Genomic DNA, 14,228 nt, shown 5'->3' with positions numbered 1-14,228 from the left:
AAAAGGAAGTTTTTATTTTATTGAAAACTTTCCTTTTATGTTGGTTTTAAAAGAGAGTTTTAAATTTTAAAATATTTCCTTTTATAGCTTTCTACAAAGGAATAAAAAAGAGATTTAAAATCTTTCCTTATTTGTAGTTATCTATAATGTGAAAGAAAGATTTTAATTTTTTGATAAAACTTTCCTTTCTTGAAACTATGTTTTATTTTAAATCTTATCTTTTATAGATATCCATAAAAGGATTTAAAAGAGAGAGATTTTAATTTATAAAATATTCCTTTTAGAACTATCCACAAAAGGGATTTTTAAAAGAGAGATTTTAATTTTTTGTTTAAAATCTTTCTTGCTTGGAGAACAAGCATGTGGCCGACCATGACAAGAAGAAAAGAAAGTCTTAATTTTTTGTTTTAAAACTTTCCTTTTTAGTCATTTGCAAGGAATATAAGGAAGTTTTAATTATGTTTAAAACTTTTCTTATTTACCAAGACCAAGGAATATAAAAGAGAGGGTAGAGATGCCTCACCTCATAACAATACATCTTCTATTCCTCTTCTCTCTTCCTTGGTGGTGGCCAACCCTTACTCTTTCTCTCTTCTCCTTTGTTTTCCCTCTTGGTGGTTGGCGACATATTGGTGTGGAGATCCATTGATGGCCGGTTGCTTGAAGGAGAAGAAGAAGAGAAGGAGGTTCTCTTGTCTAGCATCCCTTGGAGGAAAGTTGGTGGCCGAACTTCATCATCTCTTGGAGAAAGTTGGTGGTCGAAACTTGAAAGGAAGAAGAAGGCTTGGGTGGATTCTCGTCTTGGTAGATCGTCGATCACACGACACCCGAGATAAGAAGAGGAATACAATAGAAGATCAAGAGGTCTATAAGTTACAAGAGGTATAAATAGTTATAAGTTTCCACATTATAACTAGTGCATCCTTTTGTATAGATCTTGTAAAACCAAACACAAGAGGTTATCGATTTTAATTATCATTTTTGTTATCGATTTTCATTTCAATTTCATGTTTCGATAATGTGTTTCTATTGAGGTCTCTATTGTTAAACCTTGTTTACTGTGAGAAGTTTAAATATCTTATTTCTTTGAAAAATTTTGTTTAGGCAATGGTGGATGATCCCATACCCAAGAAGGCCTAGTGCCTCGCCATGTTTGACTTGGAAGCCAATCCTTGAAATAGATATTTGATCAACTTCTGTAATATGGTTTAACTTAGGAAGATCACATCGGTTGAACTTGAAGTAAGAATGTTAAGTTTCGTTCCCAATTCAAGTTTAACTTCTAAAGGGAAAATTTGGATTAATAATGTTAAGCATCGTTTGCAATCCAAATTTAACTTTAGTAGAACACATGGGTAGCTAGGATAATTCTATGCTTGTACAAATTTTTGTACAGGGGAACTAGGACGGTATTCTGAGTAGCAACCAACATTAACATCCTGTAAGATCAAGAAATGTATCAGCACCTCACTTGCTAAGGAGGTTGTTGTTGAGAAGAGGGAGGTGTGTGGTGGAGGCATTGCTAGAGGGGAAAGGAAGGAAAGGAGGTGTGATAGAAGAAAAGTTGTTTGCGATGCATAGGCGATGTGGAGAGGAAAAGAGCCAGTTGCGGAGCGATGTGGAGGCATCGCAGGTGATGTGGAGAGGAAAAGGTCCGGCTGCGGAGAGATGCAGTGGAGGCGATGTGGAGAAGAAAAGGAGCGGCTGTGGAGAGCTGTGTGTGGAAAGGAAAATGCTTCGTAATGAGTGATTGCGTATGGAAAGGAGAAGGAGAAGGCACCAGTCTCTTCGGAGACATCTGATAAAATTGGAACGATACAGAGAAAGAGAAGGCACCTGATTAGGTTTAGGGGTTTAACTAATTATATAATTTTTATTAATAGATATATTGGCATTTATTAAATGTGTTTGGATAAAGGGTCTAATTTGATATTTATTTTTCAAGAAAAAATATTTTTGATAAGTGCCCTTATAAGGTGTTTGTCACAACACTATAAAACAAATTTCATAAAGAAAATGCCACAATAGACTAAATTTCTTGTAGTGTAAAAAAAAAAAAAGATCAATGTACCTTACCATCATCCATTAAGGTTTGGATGAAGACATGTTCGAGAAAATAGGCAATGAGATGACATCAAGAAAAGAATGAGAGACTTGGACAAGGTAAAAAAGGTGTGACTTCAAACTCTAAGGGATGAGTTTGAATCACTCTTTATGAAGGAGAGTGAACATATCCCCAACTATTTTACAAGAGTTGTTATTATTCTTAGAACCCGTGCGAGCCAAAGGGGAGGTGAATAATTTCAATCGCTTCATCTTGATTTAAGCTTGTTGTTTAAATGCACAGCGAAAACTTTTCTTCAAACTCTAGGCCTTCTTGGTTATTGTATCATCAACCATTTCTAGACAAAACCTCTTAAAAAATTTAAACATTTAATCTTCTTTTTGAAAAGCCCTAAGTTTAGAAAAATAGTTAACCTAAATATGATTTTGGAACTTAGTACAAGTTCCTTTCTACTGGATTCATTAAAAATTTGGGAAGTACATAATTTTTGGAGACTTTTCTAATTTGTCCCTGATGTTTTCTAATGTACCAGTTTAACCTTTCATACTTTCTAAATTTTGGTTTTTGAAAGTTATTCATTTTCAAACATGCATGTTCATTTTTTAAACTTTTGATTTATATTTTTAATTTATTATTTTCTAATTTTAAATTATCAAACAAATCTAAGGGGCATGCATTAGCTAATTATCTTTTCAAGTCTATATTTTCTTTTTCAAATTTTACTAAATCCTGGGAAAGAATCTTAATAAATTTAAATGACTTTTCAGGAGATAAGACATGCACCTAAATTTTCTCGTATTCTGATGCTCCTCCTTCATCGTAGCTTTCCTCTGATGATCCTCCCCCTTCGTCGATGCTCATCTCTGAGCCAATTTCATCTTTCTTTTGATGGTCTGCCATTAGGGCTAGTCTGGCATAGACTTCAATTTCAAATTAGGAGGATGATGATTCATCCCATGTAGCTTTTAGATTATACTTGGGCCTAGCTGGCTTCTTGTTCTTTTCCTTGTCCTTATTCTTCAATTTTAGGCAGTCATCCTTGATGTGTTGTTCTTTATTACAGTTGTAGCATCAGACATTCATTTTGTTCTGATAATGCTTTCTCAACTGCGATTTAAATTTATTAGTTTTAATAAATTTATTTAACTTTCTTACTTGTAGCGCTGCTTCATCTTTGTCGATCAACTCTTCGGAGTTAGGATCTTCCTTCTTGGCTTTCATGGCAAGATTGTTGTTCGACTTTTCAATTCTTTAGAAATTGTACATCGAGTTTCGTGAAATTTAAAAGTAGAAAACAAATTCTATAGTGTACTTACCTCGAAGTCCTTAGAGATGTAGTATGCATCTACTAAGGATGACCATTTTGGAGTTCCCGGGAAGGCGCTGAGCGCATACCGGATTGAATCTTGGTTCGTTACCATTCTTTGAGATTGTTGAGCTGAGTGATGAGTTCTTTGATCTAGCTTAAAGTTGCGCTACCTTTTCTCCATTGTTCATTCGTAGATTTTGTTAGTATTAGCCCTAGTACCAATTATGAGATGATTGTAAAGAGCTTATTTTGTATCATATATCATTATTAATAAAAGGCAAAGTTGGTTATTATATTTATTTTAGTTTAGTGTCGATTGAATAAATATAATAATGTCCTTTGGTAGTAGGTTCTTATCTATAGTATATCAATTAGTTAAATTGATAGTGAGATATTGTAGAGAACATTACTCTTAATTATTCCTAGTCAAGCATTAATATATAAGGACAATATTAATGCGTTGAGACTAGTATGTAGGTCAACAAATGACTTAATCTCACAAGTCATGGATATGAGATATCAGGTTGACACATAGGTATATATTAGAGAATATATACTGAATAACCCGCCATGAGAATATTTCATGGATCGTTGTATGAGTGTCATAAACATTCTCATGTGACTATTGGTATGAATAGTCCTTAAACTTAAAGTCACTATGGTTCCCTACATAAGGAGTTGTATACTTTGGTATCGTTCAACGTCACCCGTAACAGGGTGGACTATAAAGTCGATCATTGGGTATGTAATAAATTATACAGAGGGATGTGAGTGATGTAAATGAGATCTATCCCTTCCATATGACGGAAGCGATATCTGTGAGCCCCTTGATTAGTACGACACAAGAAAGCATGACCATGCGTAAATGACTCAATATGAGATATTAAGCTCATTTGTTTGAGTGTGTCTACTTGGAAAGCAAGAAACACAAAGATTGATAAGAGGATGACATGGTCTATGCCTCATTGATCATTCTAGATATCAAAGATAGAGGGACCAAGTCATACAAGATAACAGCCACAGACATATTAGGTTGGATCTCGACTTTCTTGTCACTTGGATAGTAATGATGTCTTGCTAGATGACACTCATTGCTTATGTATTTAAATGTTGATTTGGGTACATTGCCAACGTTACAAGAACCTATAGGGTCACACACAAAGAACAAGTTGATATGGAGATAGGTTCATGTGATGAATCATTGGATTAAGTGTAATCCGAATTTGACTTATTGAGTTAGTCTCAAAGGGATCTAATTGTTGGATTGAGTCAAGTTGCATGAGAATCAATGGGTTGGACTCATTGGGTGAACTTGTGTTCACCAAGGAAGTTTAATGGTCAAAATTGAACCATTGGATTGAATGGTTAATTTTTAGCCATTGGATGAGAAGATGAAAGGGCAAAACCCTTGGTATTCATGTGATGAGTATACATATCATTTGGATGATAATTTTTGTGTGGATGAGAAGGTGTGAGACATTTTGCATTCTTCTTCTTCCTCCTTGCCTCTCTTAGCCGAAACTCCTAGGTGAGGTTGCTAGTACAACCTTAGGTGTTTTCTTCTCCATCTTGCTTTGTTTCTGAGACAAGCAAAGACAAGGCTTGTTTGTGTGGATACCATAGAGGCACGGACATGTGATCGTGCTGAGATCTGAGCTGTCGGGAGATCGTGTGCACGCATCAAGGGTATAATCCTATCATGTAACTTAGTATAGATTGTTTGTATGCAATGTTTCTTCCCTTCGCATAGATCTGCTGGATGGAGGATCTAGTAAATTTCTACTGCATTTTCGTGTGTTTAGCGCGCTAGATCCCAACAGATTTGTTAGCTGGGTTTGGAGGATGTCTTGCCTTGCTAACTTTGCTTCCGAAGTTCCTTCGTGAAGTTCCAGGAACTTCTCCCAGAGCTCTTTGGTGGAGTTGTAGCTGCTGATTTGATTGACCTCCTGGGGCGGAAGGACACTTAGTAGATGGAACTCTGCTTTACCATTCTCCACGAAATCGCCTTGTTCTTTGGGGGCTACAAAACCATATTTCATAATTAATAGAATCTCAAAATATATTTTAAAAAATACCTCCATCCTACGTTTCCATTGTGCGAAGTCTCCCTTAAACTTTGGAGGATGAATGCTTGCACCGGCCATCGTCTCATTGCTTCAATCGGTGGTTAGTCCTTCTGAGGTGTCCTGTCCTTGATACCACTTGTTAAGACCCTTAGCGGTCGACTAGAGGGAGGTGAATAGCCTTGCAAAGAAAAATGAAAAACCTTCCTCGAGCTTTTATAACTTTAATAAAATTAACACTTGCATAAAATATATAAGACTGATTAAAAAGGAAGAGGCACAACGAATTACTTGGTTACAACCGGAAAAGTTGTTAATCCAAGGAAGTGGAAAGCACACTAATTTCTCCTTCAGGCGGAAAAGCCTCTTTACAGCAGTTGAAGTACTAAAAATATGAAGCTAGACAAAAGAAATTGTTTATAAGTGTTCTCAAGTGTTCTATCTAGGCTTCTGGAACCAAGGTTGTATTTATAGCCCTAGTTGGGGTACCTAGAAGGGTTCTAGGTGCCTAGAGGGGGATAAAACATTATCCCCATTGCAACGGATCTCGTTTGATGTGTTCTAGATAAAAATCCTAGTCTGGGCATTCAGAAGGGTTCTGGGCGCCAGGAGTCCGACGAGTCTAGGCACCCGGACCAAGAAGTCAACATCCTATTGACTCTCGGTCCCATTTTTCCACTCCAGCTCCACTCGCCTGGGTCCGTGTCTTTCCCTCCGGGTTTGCTCGCTTGGGCGATCTCGACCATCCGAAATAGGGCTCACCTGGACCCAACATCTGACCTTTGAGCAATCTTCTCCTCCGGTTTCTCGTCCCTCAGAAATGCCACGCACCTCCTTCTCGTCTACCCGCATACTCTTCCATAGAACCTCTTCGACTCTCTTCCGTGTCGTCCTTCTTGCTAGCTGGGTCTTTCACTCAACTTCTTGTACGTGCTCCTATCTTCCTGTACACTTAGACATAGGGTTTAAAAACTAACAGGACCTGATCTGACTTGGTTGATCATATCAAAACTACCTTGGCGTACTAACACAAACACTCAACACCACCACTCTAACAAGGGTTTATAAACCACCAATACAATTTCCTCAACGATTTGTTCATGTGCCTCAAGCTAACAATGACGATGAATTAGCCTATTACATCCACCGAGAACCTATGTACTGCCAATACCCTTTCCACAAAAGCTAATGAAAGCTAATAAATATAAAGAATTTGACAAATTTTGTGATGATGATGTGGTGGTGTGTAAATTTTTGGATATAGCTACTAAGGTTACAAGTGGTATTTTTTGGTTTTTATTGGAACAATGAAATATTAAGTCTAGGGGATGTATATATGGTTATCAGTTAGTTTTTGTAATATTTCCTTTTGTATAATAAATTTTTCTAGTTGCATCATATATCACGTCATTATTTGTTTATTCCTCATAGTAAGATACTAGTACACTTGTTCTAGATATTTATGTTGTTGTGATTTGGTATGCTAGTATCCTTAGTGATCTACTTATTTCTATCCATAGTAGCATGAAGTGAGCTATATTTTTATTTGAAGAGTTTAAGTGTTAGCCTATTTTAAGGATCTTTTTACACTTTGCCTAATTTTAATGGTTGATAATTCTAAAAATAGTTATGATTCATAGAATCAGATTAGTACTTATACTTCTAAGATGATTTCTCAACTATATTTTGGTTACTTGATAGTCTCAGATTATGGTAATACATTAAAAAAAGTTAAAATCTCTGTAGTTGTTTAGATTTGTCTCATTGCTATATCATGCAAACACCAACAACAAAAATTATTGGAACAAGGAATATAAAAACAGTTGTTGAAAGTGGAAACCCCTTTAAGACTAAGTTATGTTACTGGGAAAATAATTGTTATGTTTCTCTTGATTTCGAGTAGACCTTTGAGGCCTTCTGTATTTTTAGACGAATGAATTATGTGTGTGACAGGTAAGTGCCTATTACCGAAAGCATTAGGAATACGGTTAGATGACAACTTGACTAGGCTTAGAGATTGATGCTTGAAAAAATTAGGTCACTCATCACACTGAACACAAAGAACTTTTACTTAGGTCACACTCAAATAATTTTATATCATGCTCATTAATAAAACTATATGATAGGATTAGACTGATTCACTATAGATTATGATACACCATCTACACACATAAATTTAAATTACAGGTTTTGCTTGAGGACAAATAAAGGTTTAAGTATAGCGGGTATGATGTGTGTAGATTATACTTATTTTAAACATCATTTGACATATATCTTGTTACATTTCATAAACATAATTTACATTTTCACATCCTATTTTTATGTAATTTCGTTACTTTTACTCTTTTAGTTCGAAGAACTACTCTTTGCTTGTTTTGTTTGATAGTGTCACATTTTGAAGGTATACATGCCCGATGAAACAGAGGGTACCCCTTATGATAATGCAGAGTACAACATGATATAAGACCACTTAGCTGGTGCAAACACACTAAATCACACAATATAACAATATTCAACTAACAAGTGTAGAGGGAAAATAACATCCACTTAAGCATAAAATGAACTAGTTTGTATGCCAACATGACTTAAACATACAAGTAATATGACCAAGATAAAGTACCAAACAAGATCAAAATCCACACACAAGTCAATTATTATACGAAACAAGTCTGGAAACCAAAATGCAAAGGAAATGCAATATGAACTAAAACGAAAAGCTCTTAACATGACATGGGACTAGCGAACAGGATCTTAGTAACTCCACATATATCCTCTATCTGCTACCTAAGGAATAAAGAAACGTAAATGGGATAGCGAGTCCAAATGATTCAACGGGTAATAAAAGATAGTGCATGACTAAGTGTAAGGAAATCAAAGGTATAGAGTGTCAAAGGTAATATACACCAACTGAAAATAAATATAAGAATGCATCAATAACATATATCCACCTACTCAGTCGTATATAATACAATGAGCAATGATAAGTAAAGATCAACATGGATGTTGCACAGTCAATGGCATATACAAGTACAAATAATAGAAATATATCATCATACATATAACAATTACTTTATCACAAGAAATACAAATGACCAAGATATCTAGCTATTTAGCTATGAATTGCGGGAGAATGCTCTACTGCAAATGACCTCATGAGTAGTCAAAAATGCCAGGGTCCTTATCTGTGAGAGAACGCTCAATCATAAATGACCTCGTGGGCAAATGAGACATAACTATCTAGCTACATGCTATGGAAGAATGCTCTATCACGAATGGTCTCATGCGTAACCTAGGATATAACAATCACTATCTAGGAGAGGAATGACTCAATCACAGACAAGATGTATAAAGTAAAGCAACAAACAAGTAGTACATAAATGTGATAACCCTCATATAATAATAATATAACCACAATATATACATCTCCATATAGGGTATTCAATCATAACTAGTAGGATAAACTATCAATAGTACACACCACACACATGTGTAAACCTATAAAATATAGATAGCCAAAATGAGACTATATGAATATCAAACTGATCAACTCAAAGATCAAGCAACCAAGTATTAAACTCAAACAAAGATAAGAATAGATTTAAGGTAGTAAAGCTACCTATCCAGTCATAACTCATGCACTAAGGTCAGTATACTAAAGGGGGCAAGGAAAGACCCACCTGATCTATTAGGGGATCATTTATATAAGAGAGTCTTTTCTAGGCCATTGCTTAAATGCATCGGATCGTAGGATGTCCAATACATTTTGCAAGAAGTACGCCAAGGTTCATGTGGTAAACATCTAGGCAGTCGTTCACTAGCTCGGAAGATCTTATTGGCCGGATATTTTTGGCCTATCCTACAAGAAAATATAGCTTGGGCAGTGGCCACTTGCTTCTCATGTCAAAGACACCAAAACATATCGCACTGACCTATTGAAGAACTGAAGACATCAATTGTCTCTTGCACGTTCAACCAGTGGGATATGGACATTGTTGGACCTTTTCCTATAGCGATCAGTCAAAGGAAATTCCTCCTCATAGACGTGGATTATTTCTCTAAGTGGGTGGAAGCTTAGCCACTCACTAAGATAACCGAGCAGATGGTTATCAAGTTTTTATGGCAAAATATTGTGTGCCAGTTCAGAGTTTATTATAAGCTCGTTTCTGATAATGGAAGGCAATTTCAAAGATGAAAGCTTAAAGAATGGTGTGTCATCTATGGTATTATGTAGGCCTTCACTTCAGTGGCCTATCCACAGAGCAATGACCAGGCGGAGGTCACCAACAGAAAGATTATCAGAGGACTTAGAACCTGGCTCGACCACCTTGGAAGAAGTTGGGTCGATGAACTTCCGAGTGCCCTATGGGTGTATTCACCATGCCTCGAGAAGCCACCGACATAACCCTATTCCACTTAGTGTATGGAGGAGAAGCAGTAGTTTCGATGGAAATAGGTGTTGAATTTGATTGGAGACATCTATATGACAAAGAAAATTCTAATTGGCAACTTATGGAGCTGGACTTAGTAGAAGAAATCAGAGATAAAGCAGCCACTCGGCTGATGTAATACAGGTAGAGAATGAAGTAAAAGTACAACAGAAGGGTTATTCTGATATCTTTCCAGGTCGACGACTTAATATGGAAGAGAATCAAACCAATCGATGGTGCCAACACGTTAGAAGCTCCATGGGTCGGACCATATAAAATTATACAGAAGCTCAGCTCAGGATCTTATTATTTGCAAGATGAAAATAGAATAAATCTGGACTGACCATGGAGTGCAGACCATCTACAGCCCTATCAGGCTGGGTAGTAAGTTTGCATTAAATTTATGTAAATTGTAAAAATTATTCTTCCATGAATACAGGAATATTTATGTGAAAAATAATTAAGCGTCCCAAACTCTCACGTCGTTTGATCGAGTTATAAGGGAGCTTAGCTCTCACGCCATGTTGGGTTCTTCAAGCCGCGAAAACCGCTTTTTCGCGTCGCGGAAACCCCGAAGGACCCAAAGTCGTAGATCCGTGCAAAGATTCGTATAAAAATTCGAAAAACTATTTCTTGTACGAGTTCAAAAAATGATCTACTACTTAGATCTATGAGGAAAAAGTGTTTACCCTTGATGCGATGCCCTTCGCGTTCCCGCTCGTCCAAATGATGCCGGATCTCAAGACCGTCAAGCGCCGGTCCTCTAGAAGTATCCACACGGACACACTAGATGGAGATGACCAAAAACCAAGGTGTGCTAGCACCTATGTGGTTCGGCCAAGGGAGGAGAGGGAGAGGGAGAGCTTGAGAGGGAGAAGGAGGAAGATGCACACAAGTGAATGAAAAATGAATTTTTTCACCCAAAAACCAAGTGACCGGCCACATTTCAAAAAATTCACATTAATTGCATTAATTGCAATTAATATGAAACCATAAAATCACATTAATTGCATTAAATGCAATTAATATGAAACCATTAAGAGAGTGACTTTGTTACTTCCATGAGGTGGCACCCATGATGATGTGGAACATCATTATTGGTCCACCTAATGCCAACTCACAAATGAGGTGGCAAAAAGGTCAAGTCAAAATTGACCTTTGGTCTTCCTTCTCAAGTCAAGTCAAACTTGACTCAATCTCTACCATGGTGGATCTAATCCAACCATTTGATTCGAGCCAACTTAATATAATGAATCTAATTCATTAAATTAAATTGATTCAATGAGTCAAAATCTAAATTAGACTCATTTAACACATGAATCAACTTGAGTCGAACTCAAGTTAGCCCAATTAGGATTACTCTTAATCCAATTTGATTCATCAAATGAATCTAATCCTCTTGGTTCATCATATGAACCTAATCTCCACCTAATTGTCCTAAGTGTGTGACCCTATAGGTTCTTGTAACGTTGGCAATGCCCTAAACCCATTTAAGAGCATAAGTAATTAGCGGTATCTAGCAACACATCATTACTACCCAAGTTACAAGAATGTCGAGATCCGACATCACCTTGTGACTACCAATTGTGACTACTCACAAAATAATGACAAGTGTCCTTCTATCCTAGACATCTAGATTGATCAATATGAGGCATAGACCGTGTCATCCTCTAATCAATCTAAATCTTGAACTCCAAGTAGACTCACTCGATCAAATGAGCTCAACATCTAATGTTGACTCATTTGGGCATGGTCATGCACTTAGTGGTCTCACTCTATCAAGAATACCGATGTCGCTCCCGTCATATAGGAGGGATAGATCCCATCTACATCACTCACATCCCTCTACATAATTCGTTATATACCCAGTAATCGCCTTTATAGTCCACCCAGTTACGGGTGACGTTTGACGAAACCAAAGCACATAACTCCTTATGTAGGGATCCATGGTGACTTCAGGTCTAAGGACTAATAGTCATACTAATAACCACATGAGAAAGTATATGACACTCATATAATGATCCATGATACTTTCTCATGGCGGGTCATTCAGTATACATTCTCTAATGCATACCCATGTGTCAGCTTGATATCTCTATATCCATGACTTGTGAGATCAAGTCATCGAGCTGACCTACATGCTAGTCTTATTGTATTAACATTGTCCCTGAATGCTAATACTCGACTAGGAATGCTTTAGAGTAGTGTTCCCTATATCATCTCACTATCGATTCAACTAATCGATTGATATAGGTATGAACCTTCTACTCAAGGACGCTATTATACTTAGTCTATTTGGCACTAATATAAATAAGTATAATAACCAAACAAATGCCTTTATTAATATAAAAGAATATGATATACATGAGTCCATACAATCATCAAATGATTGGCTCTAGGGCTCTAACTAACAATCTCCCACTAGCACTAGTGCCAATCAGTATAGGCTCTAAGGCCTAAAGACCTAGTGTGACCATCATGCTTCCTCTGTGCCAAAGCCTTGGTCAAGGGATCTGCAATGTTAGCCTCTGTTGGTACTCTGCAAATCTTCACATCTCCTCTATCGATAATCTCTCGAATGAGATGGAAGCGCCATAGTATGTGCTTGGTCCGCTGGTGTGAGCGAGGTTCCTTCGCCTGTGCTATAGCTCCATTGTTGTCACAATAGAGCTCAACTGGGTCAGCGATGCTAGGAACCACCCCAAGTTCAGTGATGAACTTGCGGTTCCAAACTGTAAGACCGATAGATTCGATAGAGGGGGGGGGTGAATATCGATTCGAAAATATAGAGTATTAGCGCAGCGGAAAAGTAAAGTAGACACAGTTGTTTTTTACTTCGTTCGGAGCCTATGACGACTTCTACTCGAAGGCCCGTGGTCCTTGACCACTTTCGTTGGGCAATCACTAGCAATTCGATAATAATTACAAAATGAATACAGGAAATGCTTAATGAAACAAAGTAATACCGATAAGAAAATTAACCAAAAACGAAGAAGCACTTTGTCGGAGCTTTGTTAGCGTCGCAGGAACGTAGAGCAGCGGGACCAGCAGTCGAAAGTTCTCAGTCGATGATTGATTCTGAAGCTTCTGCCTGAGGCTTCTTTTATATGCTGTCCCGGGCGCCTGGATCCCTTCCGGGCGCCTGGAATGTGACGTAGCTGCACAAACCATGATGCTCCACGTGGCGACGACTCGGCTGGATGAAATTTGCCTTCCGGGCGCCCGGACCTCCGGGCGCCCGGATCCCCTCCGGGCGCCCGGACCCCTCTTCTCCGGAAAGTCCTTCTCCTGCAAGAAAAGGTTAGTCCGAGGCAAATGTACCCTGCAGCAAAAGAATGTTAGCACAGTTTTATAGATGAGAAAAGTATGACTTAGATTCCGTCTTCCGAGACCGGAATCTAGTCACGATCTCGACTTAGATATCCGAAATGGATCTAAGCCGGATCGACGCCTAATGTCCCTTCGAACGGGCAGTCACTCCCCTCCGGTGACTTACCTCACTTACCGCCGGTCATCCCGTCGACCCGTCTGGACTTCTCGCTAAGCGTCCGGTCGACCCGCTTGGACTTCTCGCCACCTATCCGGTCAGCCCGTCGACCTAGTTGGACTTCTCGCCACTATCCGGACGTCGACCTAGCGGACTTCTCGTAGCGTCCGGCCCGTCGACCGCTTGGACTTCTCGCCAACTGTCCTAGACCTGTCAATTTCTACACACTTGATAAAAGTCTCGAAACACAACAAACCTAACCTGATTTGTCATTCATCAAAACTGAGTTAGACCGTTAGTGCTAACCGCACCAACAATCTCCTTTTTGGAATGACAACTGGTTAAGTTAGTGAAAAAATATGCAAGAATCAAGCATGATTTTTAAGGTTTAAGTTAGTTTTTTTTAAGTTTGCATTAAGTTGCTCTAACTTAACCAACCTAACCCTCCCCCTTTGGCATACATCAAAAACCGAGGGTAAACAAACATAGTGAGAATTACTGAAAACAATAAGACTTTGAAAAATAACTGAGTTTTTAAATCCAAGAAAAGATCAGATTAACTTTGAAATGCTACTTAAACATAAGTTTTCAAAACCGAAATTCCAAAACTAAGTTTGAAAGGTCTATTTTTCAAAACTAATTGAAATTTATTTTTCAACACTAGGTGTTTAAGATTCAATTTTCAAAATCAAGGAAACTAATATTGAGAAAGCTCAATTTATCTTTCAAATTAAGTAAGATTAAGTTTAAATCTTTACTTTTAGTTTTCAAGGGTGTATTAAAATATGTTTTTCAAAATCAAATTTTTCAAAGTTTAAAAAATATTAGATTCAAAATCATGGTTTAAAATACTTGAAAGGTTAAACAAATTTTGTGA

This window comes from Zingiber officinale, chromosome 4A, assembly GCF_018446385.1.
Source record: "Zingiber officinale cultivar Zhangliang chromosome 4A, Zo_v1.1, whole genome shotgun sequence".
Classification (NCBI taxonomy): domain Eukaryota; kingdom Viridiplantae; phylum Streptophyta; class Magnoliopsida; order Zingiberales; family Zingiberaceae; genus Zingiber; species Zingiber officinale.
Note: the sequence above shows the minus strand (reverse complement) of the source record.